At 35.8% G+C, this 22,863-nt stretch overlaps 1 protein-coding gene and 1 pseudogene across 9 annotated transcripts in view; one reads left to right on the top strand and one right to left on the bottom strand.

Moving 5' to 3' along the window:
* Positions 1-22,863, bottom strand: part of GPHN (gephyrin) — a 448,543-nt gene that overhangs the window by 371,181 nt on the left and 54,499 nt on the right. The window lies entirely within an intron of this gene.
* LOC308437070 (eukaryotic translation initiation factor 5-like) overlaps positions 10,385-22,863 on the top strand; it is a 35,011-nt pseudogene continuing 22,532 nt past the window's right edge. Inside the window, exons 1-2 of the transcript in view lie at positions 10,385-10,436; positions 10,676-10,969. The product of the transcript in view is annotated as a eukaryotic translation initiation factor 5-like (transcript). The remainder of the gene's footprint in view (positions 10,437-10,675; positions 10,970-22,863) is intronic.

Genomic DNA, 22,863 nt, shown 5'->3' with positions numbered 1-22,863 from the left:
CAGATACAAGATCCTAAAGTTAAACCAGGACCAAGTAAATCATCTAAATAACCCTATAAAACCTAAAGAAATAGAAGAAGTCATCAAAAGCCTCCCAACCAAAAAAAGCCCAGGTCCAGACGGGTTCAGTGCAGAATTTTATCAGACATTTATTGGGGATATAACACCAATAGTCTCCAAACTATTTCAAAAGATAGAATCAGATGGAATACTACCTAACTTATTTTTTGAGGCCACAATAACTCTCATTCCTAAACCACAGAAAACCCTACAAGGAGAGAGAACTTCAGACCAATCTCACTTATGAACATTGACGCAAACATACTCAACATAATCCTTGCCAACCGAATCCAAGAACACATCAAAATGATCATTCATCATGACCAAGTAGGCTTCATCCCTGGGATGCAGGGATGGTTTAATATAAGGAAATCCATCAACGTAATCCACCATATAAACAAACTCAAAGCCCAAAATCACATGGTCATCTCACTAGACGCTTTCTTGACAAAATCCAACACCCCTTCATGCTAAAAGTCCTGGAAAGAAAAGAATCCAAGGTCCATACTTAAACATAATAAAAGCAATATACAGCAAACCAACAGCCAACATCAAACAATGGTGGGAAACTTGAAGCAATCCCACTTAAATCAGGGACTCGACAAGGCTGCCCACTCTCCCCTACCTATTCAACATATTACTGGAAGTCCTGGCTGGAGCAATTAGACAGCAAAAGAAGATCAAGGGGATACAAATTGGAAAGAAAGAGATTAAAACATCACTCTTTGCCCATGACATGATAGTGTACTTAAGTGACCCCAAAAATTCCACCAGAGAACTCCTACACCTGATAAACAAGTTCAGCAAAGTGGCTGGATACAAAATTAACTCAAACAAATCAGTAGCCTTCCTATACTCAAAGGACAAACATGTGAAAAAAGAAATTAAGGAAAAGGTAGGTACCCTTCACAATCGTCACAAAAACTATGAAATACCTTCGTGTGACTCTAACTAAGCAAGTGAAGGACCTGTAGGACAAGAACTTCAAACCTCTAAAGAAGGAAATTGAGGAGGATCTCAGAAAATGGAAAGATCTCCCATGCTCATGGATTGGAAAAATCAACATCTTAAAAATGGCCATCTTACCAAAAGCAATCTACAGATTCAATGCAATCCCCATTAAATTCCAACCCAGTTCTTCATGGAATTGGAAAGATCAATGTGCAATTTCATATGGAATAACAAAAGACCTAGAATAGCGAAATCCATCCTCAACAGCAAGAAAACATCTGGGGGAATCACTATTCCTGACCTCAAGCTATATTACAAAGCAATTGTGCTGAAAACTGCATGATACTGGTATAGAAATAGGCATGTGGATCAATGGAATAGAATAGAAAATACAGAAATGAGCCCTCATATATATGGTCACCTGATTTTTGACAAAGGAGCCGTAAACTTTCAATGGAAAAAAGACAGCCTATTCAACAAATGGTGCTGTTTCAACTGGCACTCAGCATGCAAAAGAATGAAAATAGACCCTTTCTTATCTCCTTGTACAAAGCTCAAGTGTAAGTGGATCAAAGATCTCCACATTAAACCAGATACACTGAAACTATTAGATGAGAAAGTAGGGAAAACCTTAGAACACATAGGCACAGGAGAAAATTTTCTGAACAAAACACCAATGGCTCAAGCTCTAAAGTCAAAGATTAACAAATGGGACTTAATGAGATTGCAAAAATTCTGTAAGGGTAAGGACATTTTCAAGAAAGCAAAACGGCAACCAACAGAATGGGAAAAGATCTTTACCAGCTCCACATCAGATAGAGGCCTAATATCCAAGGTATACAAAGAACTCAAAAAGCTAGACACCAGAGAATCAAATAACCCTATTCAAAAATGGTGTACAGAGCTAAACAGAACGTTCTCTGTTGAGGAATATGGAATGGCTGAGAAACATCTGAGGAAGTGCTCTCGACATCCTTAGCTATCAGAGAAATGCAAATCAAAATAACCCTGAGTTTCCACCTCAAACCAGTCAGATTGGCCAAGATCCAAAACTCAGATGACAGCAGATGCTGGCGAGGTTGCGGAGAAAGAGGAACACTTCTCCACTGTTGGTGGGGTTGCAAACTAATACAACCACTCTGGAAATCAGTCTGTCGATACCTCAGAAAATTGGATATAGTACTAACTGAAGACCCAGCTATTCCACTTCTGGGCATATACCCCAGAGACACTTTAATACACAACAAAGATATATGCACCACAATGTTCATAGCAGCTCTATTTATAATAGCCAGAGCTGGAAAGAACCCAGATGTCCTTCAGAAGATGAATGGATACAAAAATTGTGGTATATTTACACAATGGAATACTATTCAGCCACCAGAAACAATGACTTAACCAAATTCTTAAGAAAATGGCTGCATCTAGAGAATATCATCCTGAGTGAGATAACCCAGTCTCAAAAGAACAGACATAATATGCAGTCACTGATAGTGGCATGCTAACCCCAGAGGCTTGCACTCCCCCAGAAACAACTCCCAGACTGTATGAAGTCCAAGAAATAAACAAAACAAAACAAAAAAAAATCTTTACACAAGAAAACTTTGACTATTTCCATGTTACATTTTGTTTTACATGTACTTTATGCTCATTGTAACTATTAAGTTTTCAATGCATACTATCAAACCTTTATAAAAATCAAGTACTGACTAAAAATATATATTCATGTAATTTCATGTAAAAATTATCTTAAAATCTGAAAAAAAGTACTGACAAAACTGTATTGTATAATTTTATGCAAAAATGCTTAAAATCTGTACATTTATCTTTGTTTTGTAAAATAAAGTTGTAAAATAAAAAAAAAAGAAGACAACGGGAAAAAAAAGAAGACAACGGTACACTTGAAAAACTATCCTATAAGATAAAAATATTTAAAAGTAATTCATATCATTTTAAATTTATTTATACAATGACTTTAGAAAAATACTATTATAAATGTTTTCCCCTTTCTTGTGGCACAAATGATTGTCATGCATTCACCTCAATTCAGGAATAAGTACAATGTAGGCCCACACTATCTCCATAGAGCACCATGTCTTAACCTCCGGCTCAGTACCACTTTGCAAATGGAATGACCCTTTCTCATGAATCACCTAACACCACTGGAAAACACAGATATTTACATTACAATTCATAACAGTAGGAAAATTATAGTTATGAATTAGCAATAAAAATAACTTTATGGTTGGGTTTGCTACAATATAAGGCACTGCATTAAAGGGATGCAGCACTGGAAAACTTGAGAATATCATCTCAGTGTTTTCATATCCTTTATCCTTAATGCCTTACTACAGTTGCAGTCATCTATAATATTGAGTAAATGCATACTTTGATCTTGTAGTAAAAGGTGTTTGCCTATTTACTAGTAAAGGCCCAAAGTTGCCTTTCTAAACACAATAAAATATTACTTTTATATAAAATCTCTCCAATGGCAAACCTTAGTCTCATCATGAATAAAATTTAAATATTAGGTTATATATTACAAATTTAATATCAAAAATATCCACATTTTACTTCACTATTGAATACTGTCTTATGCAAACATAAGATAGTTTTGTACCAATGAGATGCAGATATATTACTTGAATAATATCATTTTCATTGTTCTGACAAAACATCTGAAGAAACAGTTTAAAGAATGCAGTGCATAGGCTCTCATTCCTCCCAATCTGATACTTTTTAAAATATATTTTTACTTAAAAAAGAATTACATCATTTTCCCATCTGCCCTATATAAAACACTTCCTTCAATTCCTTCATGCTTATCTCCTACTCTCAAAAAAAGTTATTAGCCTGCTTTACTTTGATTATTATTATTATTGTTATATACATAGAAACATGTATATGTACATAGAATACATAAATACAACCTATTGAGTCTGTTTTTATTGTGTGTATATAAATTTGTATGTATGTATATATGTATGTGTACATATATGTACACACACACACACACACACACACACACACACACATTTTCAGGCCTGACCATTCTGGAATTTTTTAAAATTCCAGAAAATACCCTTTCTCAAAAAGATGAAACCAAGCTTCAGACAGATTGGCACAAAGGCTGTCAGCCAATTCCTGATGAAGAAGTATAGCTTCTAATTCAGCAAATTGTGCTGATCAGCCTTAACCAGCTGGTCCTTCAAACATGTCCTTGGATCTAGTAGATGGCTGCCACCCAGTGGACACCATCAGTTTTTCACTTATCTGAACCATTCATGAAACAAGCTCAAATACTTACAATGAACTCTGTATATTACACAGAATAAGTTCAAGGGTTTTATTTACAAATTAAAATGAATAGGAAACATTAAAATCCATCAGCTAAATTATATTTTTCCTCACACTAAAACATTAATCAAACTACTTCACATGCATATATCATCAATAACAGTAATAGCAACTGAATAGCTACAAAGTTGGAGAACAACAAATAGCATAATGTACAGAGACAGCATTGATACCAAGAGCAGTGGCTTTTTTCCCCCTCTCCTTTGGCTATTTTCCAGATTGGATACAAGCCCCACAATTGTTCCTCTTCATGTAATTTCTGAAATTTGGGAATCACACCAGCTCAGAGAATTTCCCTTTCAGCCCTTTAAAACTCCAGTACTCAGGAGGTAGAAGTAAGGAGATTTCTTAAGTTTTAGGTCTGTTATGAGTTTGAGGCCAGCCTGGTCTACAAAGTGAATTCCAAAATACCCAAGGCTATATACAGTGAGGCCCCATGTCAAAAAACAAAAATAAAATAAAACAGATTTTAGCACTTTAGTCAACTCCTATAGGCCAACTTTTCTTCCATATGTGGGACCAGAAAAATAATGGTGACAGCAACTGTATTTATTTAACAACATCATAAAAGTTCAAATCTTTTCATTCCTTCAAAGTTCAATCTGTTCTCTTATCCTACTATGTCCATGTACTCTGACTTTCGCTGCTTTCATGGAAATAAGATACATGAAGAGCTTTAGGGATTATCATAAAAGTATAGCAATCAAGATAATGTACTGTTACAAAATAGAAAAATTCATCAGGGGAAAAGGAAAAGAGAAAACAGAAATAGATCCTCAGATTTGTTTTAAGACAATGATACTAAAGTAGAGAAGAAATACAATTCTTCATCACATAATTTAGAAAAATTAAACTATTAAAGAAACAATTATTATTAATAATACAAGCCTCAATCCTTATGCAAAATAACCCTTAAAATACATAACAGACCTAAAATTTAACTAAATATACATATTAGAAGATCACTGAGTTTTTCTTTAAGAACTTGGGAATTTCTTAAAAGATATAGAATATATGAGAGAAAAAATTGATAAGAACAAAACTTTTATAGTGAAATAATCACACAATCATAAAAAGTTGAAAAAAACTATAGAATTCATGCTTCTTCCCCAGTTGTGACATAGTATTTATTATAATACCAATGCTAGGGAAATTTGACATTTTAAACTATTGTTAACTAGCATACAAACCTCATTTTTTACCAATATCTGTACATATATGTATGTATTGATTTAGTCAGCTTCAAAGCAATTTATATCATGTTGAACTACTACCAGGATACACAACAATTTCAAAAGTATAAAATAGGCCCAGGGTAGAACTAACGTTCTTGTTACTACTCTCTGTGTTATATATCTATACTACCTAGTCCTCATGGCAATCACTGTTTTCATTCTTACAGGTTTTGCTTGCTTGCTTGCTTGCTTGGTTTTGAGGGATGTAAAAATGGAGTCACATGCTATGTAACTTCTTGATGTTAATTCTCTTTACAGTATGCCTACCCTGTACTTTAGATCTATTATTATAAAGGTACAACACTCTCTAGCCAGGAAGCAAGTAGGCTAATTAAAGATCTTCAGCTCTTCCTTGACCATTACCAAATCAATCCCCCAGTCTCATAAAATCTCTATGGAAAAATACAAGCTACAGCTTCACACGCACACCCAAACCCCAGTGATCACACAGATCTTCTCAACATACACACCCCCTTTTGCTTTACCCCAGGCACCAAATTCAGCAGGCATTTCCTGGGAACCCACAGGCTACCTCAGACAGAGAAACAGGTAGACAACTGTAGGTCCTCAGTCCCCCCCACCCCATTCTTCTAAGTCTAATACCCAAGTCTCATACCCAGCTCTATGCCAGGCCACCTGCTTGCTGTAGCCTGTCCACACTCTCTGCCTTCATTCCCAGAGAACTAAGTAGATCCTGGTGGGACATTTTGCTTTCTTTCTTCTTGTGAGCCCACTCAGCCTCACCCCTCCTAACCTATCCCCACTATTTCATGTTAGCTCCCAATACCTACAAACATGTTTTTCCTGGAATCCCCAATGACCACACCATATAATGATCATAGAATATCACACTCTCCTAAGAACTAGAGAGGAAAACAGAAAGCAAGGCACAAACACACACCCAACAAAGACAGGACCAGTTAGCAGCACCTAGAATTACAATCTTCACAAACTCACTAGATGTCAAAATAAAAATACAATCAACAACAGTCAGAACAGTATGTCTCCCTCCACTAGAGCTCAGCAACACTATCACAGTGGGCCCTGAATATTCCACTATAGCTGAAGCACAAGAAAGACCTTACATTTGCTTTAACAAGGGAATTAATAAATCTCTTAAGGAAATCTGTTAAAACACAAACAGTAGAAGAAAATGAATAAAACAGTAGAAGACAAAAAAAATAGTGGAAGTAGAATCAATAAAACCTAGAGAAAAATCTAGAAATAAAAAAGTTAGGCATTCAAGCAGGAATCTCAGAGGTATGACTCACCAACAACATAAAAAAAATGGAAGAGAGATGCTCAGGTATTGAGTGAATGATAGGAAATATGAATACCTTGGCCAAAGAAAATAATAAAGCTAAAAATAATCCAGGCACAAAACATCCAAGAAATCTGGAATACTATGAAAATACCAAATCTAAGAATAATAGGCATAGAAGAAGAAGAAAAAACTCAGCTCAAAGGCACAGAAAAATATTTTCAACAAAATCATAGAAAATATTTTCTCTAACCTAGAGAAGGAGATGCCTACCAAGGTATAAGAAACATATACAATAACACCAAATAGTCTGGGACCAGAAAATAAAGTTCACTTGGCACAAACTAAACAAAGTACTAAACATACAGAAATAATAATAAAAAATATTAAAACTTGCAACAAAAAATACCAAGAAAGATATGAAGACAGACCTATTGGAATAGCACATGACTTCTCAATGGAGACTATAAACATTATAAGAGACTGAACAGATGCTCTACAGACTTGAAGAGACCACAGATGTCAGCTCTGAAGTGAAATTTTTTGGTTTCTTTGGAGACTCAGATGTATCATAGGATGCTTTTAAGGAAACTGTCTTATGAGGGCATGTTTTTGCTGAAGTAGACACATGGGAAGGTGTGTTGCTAAGAAAAGACATGCGATATTTTTCTGGAAGCAGCCTGGAAAAAGAACATGTGATGCTTGCTAGAATGGACACTTGAGAAAACACCTGATGTGTTTAAAGCGTGTAAGTATAACCCAACAGGCAGTGGACATTGTTGTATGTTATTGGTTTGCCTTGCCATTCTTTGCTGGTCGTTGTTGGGCTTTGCTGATGCTGATGTGGTATTGGTGTTTGTTATGACATCACAAAGAAAAGGAAAAAAAAAACTGACACTGAAAAACTACTGATGGTGTTCTGGCAGCTTCTTGCTGCTTCCATGGACTCTGGCCTATTGGCAAACCCTCGAGTGTTCTTCTGGATCAAGCTGCTGTTGCTAATTCATGTGAACTGAACTGCTGATATTTTGATGAAGATTAGATTTGCTCCAAAAATCTATTTCTAAAGAGGCCCACATCCTTCTTTGCAATTACTATTAACCTTCCCTTTTAACTGCCACTGATGGATGGTGGACTAAAAGGGAGGTTAAGAGATTTAAAACCCCTTATTAAAAATGTTTTAAAGAATATAAACCTACACAACCCAGTCTAATATACCTACCAAAACAATAATTTCATAAAATGAAATGGATAATCTTTTTCTATTTCTATTTTTTGGAATAATTTCAGTATTATTGGCATTAACTCTTTTTTTGAAAGTGTGGTAGAATCCTGAGCTAAAACCATATGGATTGAGGCATTTTTGATTGGAGAAACTGATTTAAGTAATCAGTTTCCCCAACTACCTCTTTGTTTTATAGATCCTTTATGTTTTTTGTTCTGCCACCTATTTTTTGGGGGTCTGATTCCTTTTTTTTTTTTTTTTTTATGCTAGAACAGTGATTTTCACGCTTCCTAATGCTGTGACCCTTTAATACAATTCCTCATATTGTAGTGACCCCAAATTAAAATTATTTTCTTGCTACTTGATGACTGTAATTTTGCTATCATTACAAATTGTAATATAAATAACTCATATGCAAGATTGGAGAGTGGTCACAATCCACAGACTGAGAACCACTGCTAGAATTTTGAGGCATGTTGTGAAGTTACAAATATGAGATCTCTCCTTTTGGGGGGGGGCACTTAGTGCTAAAAACTTGCCCCTTAGAACCAACTTTATTGTATCTTATCTTACATTTGTGTGTGTGTGTGTTTCCCCTCTTTTCATTTGCTGGTATGTGATTAATTATTCCTTGTGTTTTCTTGGGTGTAATTTATCTTTTTTAGGTTGAAGTTTATCTCCTGTCACCTTCTAGATGGCTGAATTTGTAGATAGATTATTGCTTAAATTTAGGTTATCATATATCTTATTATCCCCAAGTATGAATACTGACTGTTTTGCTGGGTATATTAGACTGGGTTGTGTATGTTGTATTTTTTAAACCCAATTTAAAAATGAGATACAAATCTAAACAAAGAATTCTCAAATGAGGAAATGCAAATGGCTGAGAAGCACTTAAAGAAATGTTCAACATCCTTAGCCATCAAGGAAATGCAAATTAAAACTATTTTGAGATCTTTTATCTTACATCTATCAAAATGGCTAACATCATTAAACCAAATGACAGCTCATGCTAGCAAAGATGTGGAGGGGAATACACCATTATTGCTGGTGAGATTGCAAACTGTACAGCCACTATGGAAATCAGTGTTGTGGTTCCTCAGGAAGATGAGAATGAGTCTACCTCAAGATTCAGGTCTAACATTCTTAGGCATATACCCAAAGGATGCTTCATTATACTACAGACACACTTGCTCAATCCCATTCTTTGTTATTCTATTAATAACAGATAGAAATTACAAATAACCTAGAAGTTGCACAACAGAAAAATGGACAAAAAAATTTTCATTTATACAACAGAGTATGACTCAGCTATTTTAAAAAATGAAAACATGAGTTGCCAAGTAAATGGATAGTTTTAGAGGAGAAAAAAAATCATCCAGAGTGAGGAGGTATCCCAGACTCAGAAAGAGAAATATGATGTGTAACACTTGTATGTAGATATTACCTGCCAACTCAATAATGATAACAAAGCTACAGTCCATAGAGCCACAGAGGTTAGGTACAGAGTAATGGACTAGGGGAACAGAAAGCTCTAGTTAGCAAAGGAAAACAGAATGAATAATTATGGATGTATGGGGTGGTTCAAATGGGAGAATCAAGTGGGAAGAACAAGTAGAGAGGAGAAAGAACGAGAGAAAATGGTTTTAGACAATTAAAATAAAAGGCATTTAAGTGAAAGTATGGAAACCTAATACAATAGAACCCCCCAATATATATATATATGAAGACTACCTAAATTACCAAATCATAAGAAAAACAGAGCCCCAATTAGGCATCTCTTCTTTTTTTTTTCAGTGATTAAATATTTATTAGAGAAAATCAGTATCAATCAGGTCCCAGAATGTGGCAAACTCAGTGTCCCCCAAGTCCTGTATTCTAATACATATTTCAGTTACACTGTGCACAATAACCCAAGCAAATGCAGCAGGATCTTAAGACAACTGTCAACAGTTTACCAAATATTATGAATTATAAGGGAGAAGAACATCCCCTCTGAATATTTTAGGCAGTTCTCATATACCGAATAGCACTAAAACCAACAGTAAAAAAAAAAAAAAAAAAAAAAAAAAAAAAAAAAAAACCCAGGTCTTAAAGTGAAAAGGAACAGCTTCCAAAATGTTTATAGTAGTGGCTTTGGGATTGTGGCCTTTCTGGGTACCCATTCAACCCTAGACAACTATTTTATAATAGCAGTTTTAAAACAACAATAACTGAGAAAGTAAGCTTCACAAAGATAACATTTTCCTCCTTTTTTTTTTTTTTTTTTTTTTTTTTTTGCTGATATTCACTACTATGTCCAAACTGATGTGTGGTAATAGTGAAGGGCCCAATACCTGTTGGATGAGTAAATATCACATAAATTTCCCTTAAGTACTTAAATTACAGGCATTATTAAAATATATTTTATATATCATTTAGCTACAATCATATAGTTTTAAACATTTGGTACTACGTTAGTGAGGTGAAGGTCTGAAGGAAAGGTTAGAAGTCTGGAATTCAGCTGCTGAAAGTCCTCTTCATTGAAGAAGTCTATAGTGGTTTTCAGGATTCACCCCAGACGCCAGCCACATTCTTGAATCTCAGCAACCCAGTCAGGGCAAGAGGTACACGAAGACGAACAGCACCAGGTCAAAAAGGATGAAGAACCAGAGATCCAGCCAGTAGGAGTGTTTCGAAAGCCTGTTCTTGCCGGACTGAGGCGGCCCATTTTGGTTCCTCCTTTCAACCCCTCCGCTCCTGGACACAGTCAGACGCTGGCTGTCTCACCTCCATCTCCATGTCGCTTTCCTTCAGCGCCCCTGAGACTAAATCTGCAGGCCGTCGCGCCTTACAATCAATTCCGGACTCTAGGCATCTCTTCTTACTTCAAGTCCTGGGGTTAGGTTATATCTAATTAAGGTTTTGACCAAAGGAGTTCCATGGGAACCCCCAAACAAGCCAGGCTGTTGCAAAGACTACAGGTTGCTCTTCACAAACTAACAGTAAGTCCCTATTGCTGAAGACAACACCTATACAACTCATTGAACCTGAAGAAGTCAAACTTGTGCCTATACAGAGCCTTCACCCCTATGTTCTAGTGCCTTTGGTTCAGGAAGGTACTCCATAGGCTTCCAAAAGAGAAATGTAAACAATAACCCAGCTACAAACCCTTTAATCAACAATGGTGTCCTGCCTAAAAGATATGCTAGTATAGTAGTGGTGTAAAGCTCGTGGGAGTAACCAATTAATATACTTGACTTAGAGCCCATTCTATGAAATGAAACCCATACCTGACACAGTTTGGGTAAGCATATTATTGTTCTTTCTTAAAACAATATATATGGCCTGCTATATTCATAGATCACTGGCTTTTTCAGCCATCATCAGATTAATTTCCTCCTGTAGCTAGACATTATGCAAAGACTAAGAGACCTTGGAACATTCAGCTCTAAATTCAATGTATACTCCATTATATACATTGGAGTTATAATGTATATAACTTATATACATTCGTTAGGGCTCTGGCAACCATGAGGGAGAGAGACAGAAAGAGTGTAACAGCCAGAGGGAATGAAGGACATCAAGGAAATAAGGCCTTCTAAATCAACATGATCATAGCACATATCAAGTCATAGAGACTGAGGCAACATGTAAAGGTCCTACACATGTCTACACAAGGTCCTTTTCATGTATATTATGGCTTCCAGTTGTTTAGTATATTTATGGGATTTCTGCATGTTTGAAATCTGTTAGTATATAATGGGCTGAGACTTGTTCAAAGGAGTAGGTATCAATTTACATAAGTTTCAAGAGAATTAAACATAGATTTTCTTCTTAGTCACAATACAGAGATAACTAAATAAAAGCAAAATATTTTAGTGTCAATTTAAATATTTCCCAAGATATATACTTAGAACGGATAATTTAAAACTAGATGTGTCAATCCAATTAATTCAGTTTTAAAGTATCCTTATTTGGATTTACAGAAAAGCATAAGCAAAAATTCCAGACTTACTGCAAAGTATTCCAATTAGGAATGAGCTAATTCACTATGATTTAATGTTTTTGTAGAACTGTTAAGTATAAAGCATTTATTTTAAAATCAAAGGCATCTTAGTCAATAAATTTTCTTTTTCAGCTTTCCCATTGTACTGGCTGGTTTTGTGTCAACTTGACACAAGCTGGAGTTATCACAGAGAAAGGAGCCTCAGTTGAGGAAATGCCTCCATGAGATCCAGTTGTGAGGCATTTTCTCAACTAGTGATCAAGGGGGAAGGGCCCAGCCCATTGTAGGTGGAGCCATCCCTGGGCTAGTAGACCTGGGTTCTACAAGAAAGCAGGCTGAGCAAGCCAGGGATGTAATATCCCTCCATGGCCTCTGCATCAACTCCTGCTTCCTGATCTGGTTGAGTTCCAGTCCTGACTTCCTTTGGTGATGAATAGCATTGTGGAAGTGTAAGCTGAATAAACCCTTTCCTCCCCAACTTTCTTCTTGGTCACAATGTTTTGTGCAGGAATAGAATCCCTGACTAAGACACCCATCATAGCTTTAGTCACTAAAACAATGTTTTATTATTCAGAGAATAAACTTCAGTTGACAGAAGTTGCAGGTACATTCATCTAATTCCTAAAAAACAAATGGGGTGGGGGAAATAATTACATTGCCAACCAAAATCACCCAACATAATCTTGACACGGTATATTAGCTTCTATTCTAAAAAATTTTCAGTGAAGTCTAGACAAACAATTACATAAACTCATACAAAAACCTTTCCAACTAACTAAAATACTTCCGACTAAATGGCTTTTTGACACAGAAGTTCATGAAGACCAAACCAACCACAAACTTAGTATGTAGCCAAGGAAGATCTGCGGTTTCTGATATGACATACAATGACAGTCTCCTGAAACCCTCTTATATCTGCCATGTTTCTTTTCCTTTTCTGAATTCAAGATCTCTATCTTTGATTCTTGACAATTTTATTATTTTGGTACAGACTGTAAAAACTTAGTATGATTAGAGATCTTTGAGCTTATTTTATCTGAATGTTTCATTTTTGTCCCAATTTAGAAAACAAGCAAAACTTACTAATTAATATATAGGGAAACTTACATAGGAATAATGTAAAAACAATACTGCCTGTAAAACAATGGGTCTATAATGACGGAGCTCAGGTCTAGAATTTGCCTGTTCACAAATATGATTCCTTCCAAATAAAATATATATTATATATATACATTAAAAACTGAAATAAATAAATCTAGCAAAAAAATCAATAAAGTAACACATTAATAAAGTGAAAAAAATATGTAATCAAAGGGCCTAGCCTAACACTACAAATTCCATTTTGTATTTAGACTCTATCATACATTAAGCTTGTCCTTAGTTTGAACTTAGTTCTGGAAAAACCACAACTTGTTCTAGGAACCAAGACACCCCTAGCAACAGCCACTCTATTCTTGGTAAAAAGCCAATCAGTTCCTAAGAGGAAAGTACCTAATGTACCAGATGTTTTGAAGTAGATTACTCAAGTTAACCATGACTGCCCATAACAAGCTGAAATCATTACTAGCTAATAGAAATGCGCCAAGCTGCAATTTTCAAATGTTAACTAATTTTGTAACTGCCAAGTTAGAAAGCACCTTACCCTACTGAAACGATGATAAATAGGCAAGACTTCACCAGCTCTGGTATTTCCACACCCATTCACTGAGTTGAAGAGGTTGGAGAGATCCAAGCTTGAGCTTGAATATAGACTCTTTACTTTTGCATATAAGGTGGATATCTGGTGGTCTTTGGTGGTCTGTTGTGACACCACAATCAATAATCACAACATAGAAAAAAAAGTGTTAAAGCCTATTTGTCCTGTTTAAAACAACAGGCTAGGAACAGAAGAAACTTTGACAATGCAAGAAATAATACTTGCAAAATCAAAAACATAGTTAAAGAGTTAGGGATATAAGGCTTACTGGGCATGGTATGCATGCCTTTAATTCCAGAAAATGGGAGTAAGGGCATAGGATCTCTTTGAATTTGAAAGCAGTCTGATTTACATAGCAAGTTCCAGAGCACCCAAAGCTACATAGTAAGGACCTGTCTCAAAAGACAGAACAAGGAAAGGGAAGGACAAGGGAGGGAAAGGACCAGAGGGAAAGAGGGCAATATATTTGTAGTGGTTTAAAATAGGTTTGGCTCCCCAAAAGATTCATATTTCAATGCTTGGCCATAGGGAGTGTTGCTATTAGGAGGAAGTCTGTCACTGTGGGTGTGGGCTTGAGGTCTCTATGCTCAAGCTTCACCCAGTGTGGAATTTCAGTCTATTCTTGGTTGCATGAAGAAGACAGTCTCCTGCTTCTCCAGCAACCTATTTGCCTGCACACTGCCACATTTCCTGCCATGATAATGAACTGAACATTTGAACTTGTAAGGCAGCCCCAGTTAAACCTTGTCCTTTATAAGAACTGTTTTGGTCACAGGTCACTGGTGCTCAGAACTGCAGGAGGGCTCTCCATTCTAAGTGGAGGGGTGAGTCAACTTCTGTCCACTGTCAACCCCAGGAGAGGTTAAAACAAAACAAACAAAAAAAAAAAAAAAAAAGAATACTAAAAGTAGTAAGAGAAAAAGGACAGGTAACATATAAAGGCAGACCAATCAGAATTATACAAGACTTTTCAAAAGAGACTATGAAAGCTAGAAGATCCTGGACAGACATCATACAAACCCTCCAACAAAACTCTCAATCATCATAGATGGAGAAACCAAGATATTCCAGGACAAAAACAAATTTACACAATATCTGTCCACAAATCCAGTCCTACAAAGGATACAAGATGGAAAAACTTCACCACAAACAGGGAAACTTCACGTTAGGAAAATCAAGAAACTAATACTCTTGCAATAAACACCAAAGAAGAAAAGCACACAAACATAACTCTAGCTCTAAAATAGTAGGAAACAACAATCACTATTCCTTAATACCCCTTAACATCGAAGGACTCAATTCTCCAATAAAAAGACATAGACTATCAGACTGAATACATAAACAGGATCCAGTATTTTGCTACATACAGAAAACTCATCTCAGAAACAAAGACAGGTACTACCTCAGAGTAAAAGGTTGGAAAAAAAAAACCTTTCCAAGCAAACGATCCCAAGAAACAAGCTGGAATAGATATCCTAATATCGAATAAAATAGATTTTCATCCAAAAGTCATCAAAAAAGACAAGGAAGGACACTTTTTACTCATCAAAGGAGAAATCTATCAAAATTAACTCTCAATCCTGAACATCTATGCTACAAATACAAGGGCACTCATATTCATAAAAGAAACTCTACTAAAGCTCAGAGCATATATTACACCACACACAATAATAGTGGGAGACTTCAACACTCCACTCTCATCAATGGACAGATCATGGAAGCAGAAACTGAACAGAGACACAGTGAAACTAACAGAAGTTATGAGCCAATTAGATTTAACAGACATCTATAGAATATTTCATCCTAAAACAAAAGAATACACCTTATTCTCAGCATCTCATGGCAGCTTCTCCAAAATTGACCATACAGTCAGTCACAAAACAGACCTCAATAGATACAAGAAGATCAAAATAATTCCATGCATCCTATCAGATCACCATGGATTAAGGCTGGTTTTCAATAATAACAAAAACAACAAAAAGCCCACATACACATGGAAGCTAAACAATGCTCTACTCAATGATAGCTTGGTCAAGGAAGAAATAAAGAAAGAAATCAAAGGCTTTTTAGAACTTAACGAATATGAAGGCACAACATACCAAACTTATGGGATACAATGAAAGCAGTGCTAAGAGGAAAACTCATAGTTCTGAGAGACTCCAAAAAGAAACTGGAGACAGCATACACTAACAACTTGACAGCACAACTGAAAGCTCTAAATCAAAAAGAACCAGATACACCCAAAAGGAGTAGACAACAGGAAATAAACTCAGAGCTGAAATAGAGGAACAGGAACTAAAGGAAAGATCATCCAGAGACTGCCTCACCTAGGGATACACCCCATATGCAGCCACCAAATCCATGCACTATTGCTGATGCCAGGAAGTGTTTACTGGCAGGAACCAGCTATGGATGTCTCCTCAGAGGCTCTGCCAGAGTCATACAGATACAGATGAGGATGCTTGCAGCTAAACATCATACTGAACAGGCAACTCCAATGAAAGAAAGGACTGAAGGAGCTGAAAGGTTTGCAACCTCATGGGAAGAACAACATCATCAACCAGCCAAGGCACTGAGATGGAGAGGGTGGTTGGGAGAGGGAGCACCTTCATGGAAGCAAGTTGAGGGAGAGGAGGGATGGGAGGGGGGGAAGGATATAACATTTGAAATGTAAATACAGAGAATAGCCAATAAAATTGAAAAAAAAGAAAGAACAGACCTGTATCTATGTACACACAGTTAACTAAGGATTCATACTAATAAAATTCTATTTGAAAATGTTTTTTTTTTTAAAAAAAAAAAAAGAGAGATAATAAGGTACCATGCCTTGCTAGTGCCAGCTACTCTGTGACCCTGGAGGTCTGGTTACCTCTATGGCTAACACCATGCAAGGACCGCCCATCTATCAGTTAGTTGTCACAAATATCTATAACCCAGCAAAATCAAAACTCTAGAGGCTTGTAATTTACCAGTCAGATACATATCAGTATATTCTCACCCCACAAAACATCCACACAATAAGCTCAGAGCCAACTGATATTGATATAAACTGCCCACCTAGATAAGACAAATTGTCCTATAATTACCCACCCCTTATTTTTTTTAAAAAAAAAAAAAAAGGAATTGTTTTTGGTCATTATGTCTTTTCACACCAATTGAAACCCTCCAAAAGACAATTTTTAATAGACAAAACTCAAGAAGATACTAACAAACCAAATCCAGTAGCACAACATAAAGATTCTACATCATATGAGTGTGTATGGCCTCAAAAAATGCACTTAGCAATATAACTTTCAGATGCAACAATGACAGGGTGAAACATAAAAACCACATGATCATAAAATTCAACAGAAGCATACCTCAAATAAAGACCACATAATAAACAAATGACAGGGCTGGAGAGATGGCTCAGTGGTTAAGAGCACTGACTGCTGTTCCAGAGGTCCTGAGTTCAATTCTCAGCAACCACATGGTGGCTCACAACCATCTGTAATGAGATCTAATGTCCTCTTCTGGTCTCTGAAGACAGTGACAGTGTACTCATATAAAAATAAATAAATCCAAAAAAAAAAAAAAAAAAAAAAAAAAAAACAAAAAAAACAAATGACAAAGTACTGAATGAGGAAAAACTAAAAGCTTTCTCTTTTCATAGAGGAATAAGACCAGAAAGCCCAATTTCATACTTTTAATAGACACAAGACAAGAAGGTCCTATTAAAGCCATCAGGCAAAGAAAAGGAAATAAAGTTATCCAAATTGAGAAGAAGCAAATCGGGATGTCACCATTTGCAAATGACATGATCCCACAGATGAATAACAATAGAAGAATCTATCAAAAAAAGCTTATTAGAACTGGTTAATGATTCAACAAGGCTTTTAAACAAAAATCACAAAGTATTTTACTTTCAATAGTGAAGTATATGAAAAGGAAACCAAAGAAATAGCTTCTGGTATAACAGCTACAAACATACAAAGGCAGACACATGTTCAAAGACGTAAAAGATCTCTACTAAAAAAAAAAAAAATCTATAAAGAACTGATGAATAGATTTTAAAAGAGCACAAATAAATGGAAGGATGGATATTGTATGTTGATCAGAAGGAAGCCTTAGTGGTAATTAAATGTCCATATTGCATAATGCAAAAGCAAAATCAATACTTTCAAAATACGACCAATACTCTCTATAGAACTAAAAATAAATAAATAAACAACCAATCTAACATTTGTAAGAAAGAACAACTTCAATTAGTCAAAGCATGTATGTAGAACAACAACAACAAAAAGCAGAAGGCATTGTGATTAAACTTCAAAACCCACTACAAAGCTACAGTAACCAAACAGCAAGGTGTTGACATAAGCACAGCAGTAGCTCTGTCTGTGCTCTAGCACCAGAGGCATGTAGTGCAGACCTGATCACATGACATGGACCATGAAGCAGGGAAGACAAAATAACCAATATAAGTACTGTCATCAAATGCACACCCATAGTTATCTATTTCTTCCATTTAGGTGCCACTATGAAACTTTCCATATCCTTCAGAACTGAACCATAAACTGGGCACTGAGCATTCAAAATATAAGCTGTAGAAACAATTTCAGATTAAAACCATGTGATTGCTAATTTTGTCAACCTGATTACATCTGGAATTAACTAAATACCCAAGACCTCAGCACACCAGTGAGGGATTTTCTTGGTTGTATTTTTGAGGTTGAAGGACGCTCCCTAAATCTGGACATGGAAGTAAGAAGCTTTTTGTTTTACTCTTGCTTGCCCTCATTTTCACTAACAATTATATATCCTGAAGACCAGGTGAGATATTCAGCCTTGTGAACTAAACAGTTATTGGCTTCTTGAAATTTCTGTTGGGAAAGAGCTATTGTTGGACTAGCTGGAGCACAAACTGTAATCCATTCTAATAAATTATATATAGCACATATCCATATATTTGCCTGTTCTGTTCCTCTAGAGAACCCAGAATAATAAAAACAATATCATAGCCTCAGTTGAAAAAAAAAGGAATAACACAATAATTTATTACTACAATGTTCTTTTTATAGATTTATTTATTTATTTATATAAGTACAGTGTAGCTGTCCTGAGACACACCATAGGAGGGCATCAGATCTCATTACAGATGGTTGTGAGCCACCATGTAGGTGCTGGGAACTGAACTCGGGACCTCTGGAAGAGCAGCCAGTGCTCCAAACTACTGAGCCATTTCTCCAGCCCCTAGTACAATGTTCTTAACTAGGTTAAAATTGGGGTGCCAGTAAGATGACTCCATGAGTAAGCTTACTTGCTGCCAGGTCTGATGACCTTGAGTTTGATCGATGGAAGAAAAATGATACAAGAAAAGAACTAATTCCAGCAGTTCCCTCCCTCCCTCCCTCCCTCTCTCCCTCTCTCCCTCCCTCCCTCCCTCTCTCCCTCTCTCTCTCTCTCTCTCTCTCTCTCTCTCTCTCTCTCACACACACACATAAAGTGCTACACATCATTGCTGAAAACTGACAATCTTTTGTCTAAGTAATTCTTTATTTAAAAAATGAATTATCATGTACAGTTTGATATGGCTTCATTAAAAGTCTTACATGCAGTAACAATCTGGAAACACCCCACATGTTAATTAATGGGGGCAAGGGAGGAGGGAAGTCCTGTGGTATAATGAAATAATATTCTGCATAAAAAAAAGTCCAAAATGGCTGATATACAAACCATGGCTGAATACAAACCATGGAAGAAACAAACCAACCCAAAATATTATACTAAGTGAAAATGTCTCACACAAAAGTATTCAGTATACTTCATATTAGTGTTATTATTAGGTCAAACTAATCTGCAGAAAAAATACCAAACTACTGGTTCTTTTAAAAATGAAAATTAGTATGAAATGAAAATTGACTTAAATGAGCCTCTTGGCATGGCTATTATTATTGTATACAGTGACATGAATTTCTATTATACATGTACAGGAGTCTGCCAATATTCATAAAAAGAAGTCTTAAATTAAAAACCACTAGGTCAATGCTGAATTCTAGCTAGTATGCATACTTGAGTATTTGGAACAAAATGTACTAAAGTCTGAAGTTTACTACAAATGTGCCAAAAGCAAAATGAATTAACATGGATTGAGCAATTGATAAATATCTAGATATTACAATAAAGAAAGAATTAAAAAGTTAGTAGAATATAGGTGAGTAAATGAACATTAAGCGCAAACTCAATTTGCCTTTGCTGTATGTTAGAACAAATTCATCATAAAGTGTTAGAAAGTAGAGGGTTTTCCATTTTTCAGTTTATTAATATTTACCAAATAAGACTAAATCTTTTTATAAAAAAGAACATGACTACAATAAAGCAGTTTAATCATAAAACATGATGAAAATGAAAGCCTTCAAAATAACTAAGATTTCACCTAAACTCTTACATAGAATAAGAGAGTTTGTCAATACATCCCTTGTTGATAGTATGTGTCTGATGTATTCTATTTGTGATCTTGAAACACATTTTTGTGACTTTATACTGTTCACTCAAACCAGCATGGTCAAAGAAGAAATAAAGAAAGAAATTAAGGATTTTCTAGAATTTAATGAAAATGAAAGCACAACATACCCAAACCTATGGGATGCAATGAAAGCAATACTAATAGGACTGTCTCCATTTCACATTCTGTTCCACATGTACTTTATGCTTACGGTAACTAACTAGTCGTATTTCAATGCATGCTATCAAATCTCTAAAAGAATTAAATGCTCTCTTCTTTAAATAAAGTTGTTTAAAAAAAGGGGGGGGGGGAGAAAGCAAGGAAATAATTAAGCAAGAAAACCAAAATAAGAAAAAAACGCAGACATAATTCTACCTCTAAAAGCAAAAATAGTAGAAAACAGCAATCACTATTCCTTAATATGTTACATGAATGGACTCAATTCCCCAATAAAGAGACATAGAATATCAGACTGGATACATAAACAGAATCCAGCATTCTGCTGCATACAGGAAATTCATCTCAGAGACAAAGACAGATACAATCTCACAGTAAAAGGTTGGGGTAAAAACATTCCAAGCAAACAGACCCAAGAAACAAGCTGGAGTAACCATTCTAATATCGAATAAGATAGATTTTCAACCAAAATTACCAAAAGGGATAAGGAAGGACACTTTTTACTCATTACAGAGAAAATTTATCAGGAGGAATTCTCAGTCCTTAACATATATGCCCCAAAACAAGAACACCCATACTCATAAAAGAAACCCTACTAAAGCTCAAAACATACATTGTACCACACACAATAATAGGGGGAGAATTCAACACCCCATTGTCATTAATGGACAGATCATGGAAGCAGAAACTGAAAATAGACACAGTGAAACTAGCAGAGGATACAAACCAATTGGAATTAACAAACATCTATAGACCATTTCACCCTAAAGCAAAAGAATACACCTTCTCAGCACCTCACAGCACCTTCTCCAAATTTGACTATATAATTGGTCACAAAACAAGTCTCAATAGATATAAAAAGATTGAAATACTCCATGAATCCTATCAGATCACCATGGAATAAGGCTGGTCTTTAATAACAACAAAAACAGCAAAAAGCCTACATACACATGGAAGCTGAACAATTCTCTACTCAAAGATAGCATAGTCAAAGATGAAATAAAAAAAGAAATTAAGGAATTTCTAGAATTTAATGAAAATGAAAACACAACATACCCAAACCTATGGGATGCAATGAAAGCAGTACTAAGAGGTAAACTCATAGCGCTGAGTGCCTCCAAAAAGAAATTGGAGAGAGCATACACTAGCAACTTGACAGCACAGTTGAAAGCTCTAGAACAAAAAGAAGCAGATACACCCAAGAGGAGTAGACAACAAAAAATAATCAAACTCAGAGTGGAAATTAACTAAATAGAAACAAAAAGAACAATTCAAAGAATCAACAAAACCAAGAGCTGGTTCTTTGAGAAAATTAACAAGATTGATAAACCCTTAACCAGACTAACTAGAAGGCAAAGAGAGAGTATCCAAATTAACAAAATCAGAAAAGAAAGTGGAGACATAACAACTGAAACTGAGGAAATTCAAGAAATCATCAGATGCTACTACAAAAGCCTATACTCAACAAAACTGGAAAATCTAGAGGAAATGAATAATTTCCTAGACAGATAACAGATACCAAAGTTAAATCAGGACCAGATAAACCATCTAAATAATCCCTACTAATAAATAACACCTAAAGAAATAGAAGCAGTCATCAAAAGCCTCCCAAACAAAAAAGCCCAGGACCAGATGGGTTCAGTACAGAATTCTATTAGACATTTACTGAAGAACTAATACCAATACTCTCCAAACTATTCCACAAAATAGAGTCAGATGGAACAATACCCAACTCATTCTTCAAAGCCACAATAACTCTCATTCCTAAACCACACAAAGACCTTACAAGGAAAGAGAACTTCAGACCAATCTCACTTATGAACATTGATGCAAAAATACTCAACAAAATTCTTGCAAACCGAATTCAAGAACACATCAAAGTGATCGTCCATCATGATCAAGTAGGCATCATCCCTGGGATGCAGAGATGGTTAAATACATGGAAATTCATCAATGTAATCCACCATATAAACAAACTCAAAGAAAAAAATCCACATGGTCATTTCATTAAATGCCGAGAAAGCATTTTACAAAATTCAACACCCCTTCATGTTAAAAGTCTTGGAAAGAGCAAGAATCCAAGGCCCATACCTAAACATAATAAAAACAATATATAGCAAACCAATAGCCAACATCAGCTAAACGGTGAGAAACTTGAAGCAATCCCACTAAAATCAGGGACTAGACAAGTCTGCCCATTCTCCCCTACCTATTCAAAAGAGGAACACTCCTACACTGTTGGTGGGGTTTTAAGCTGGTACAACCACTCAGGAAATCAGTCTGGCGGTTCCTCAGAAAACAGGACATAGTCCTACCTGAAGACCCAGTTATTTCACTTCTGGGCATATACCCCAGAGATGCTCCAACATACACATGCCCCATCATGTTCATAGCAGCCTTATTTATAATAGCCAGAAGGTGGAAAGAACCCA

The sequence above is a fragment of the Micromys minutus genome (assembly GCF_963924665.1).
Source record: "Micromys minutus genome assembly, chromosome: 1".
NCBI lineage: Eukaryota > Metazoa > Chordata > Mammalia > Rodentia > Muridae > Micromys > Micromys minutus.
This window is presented reverse-complemented; position numbering and strand designations above follow the sequence as displayed.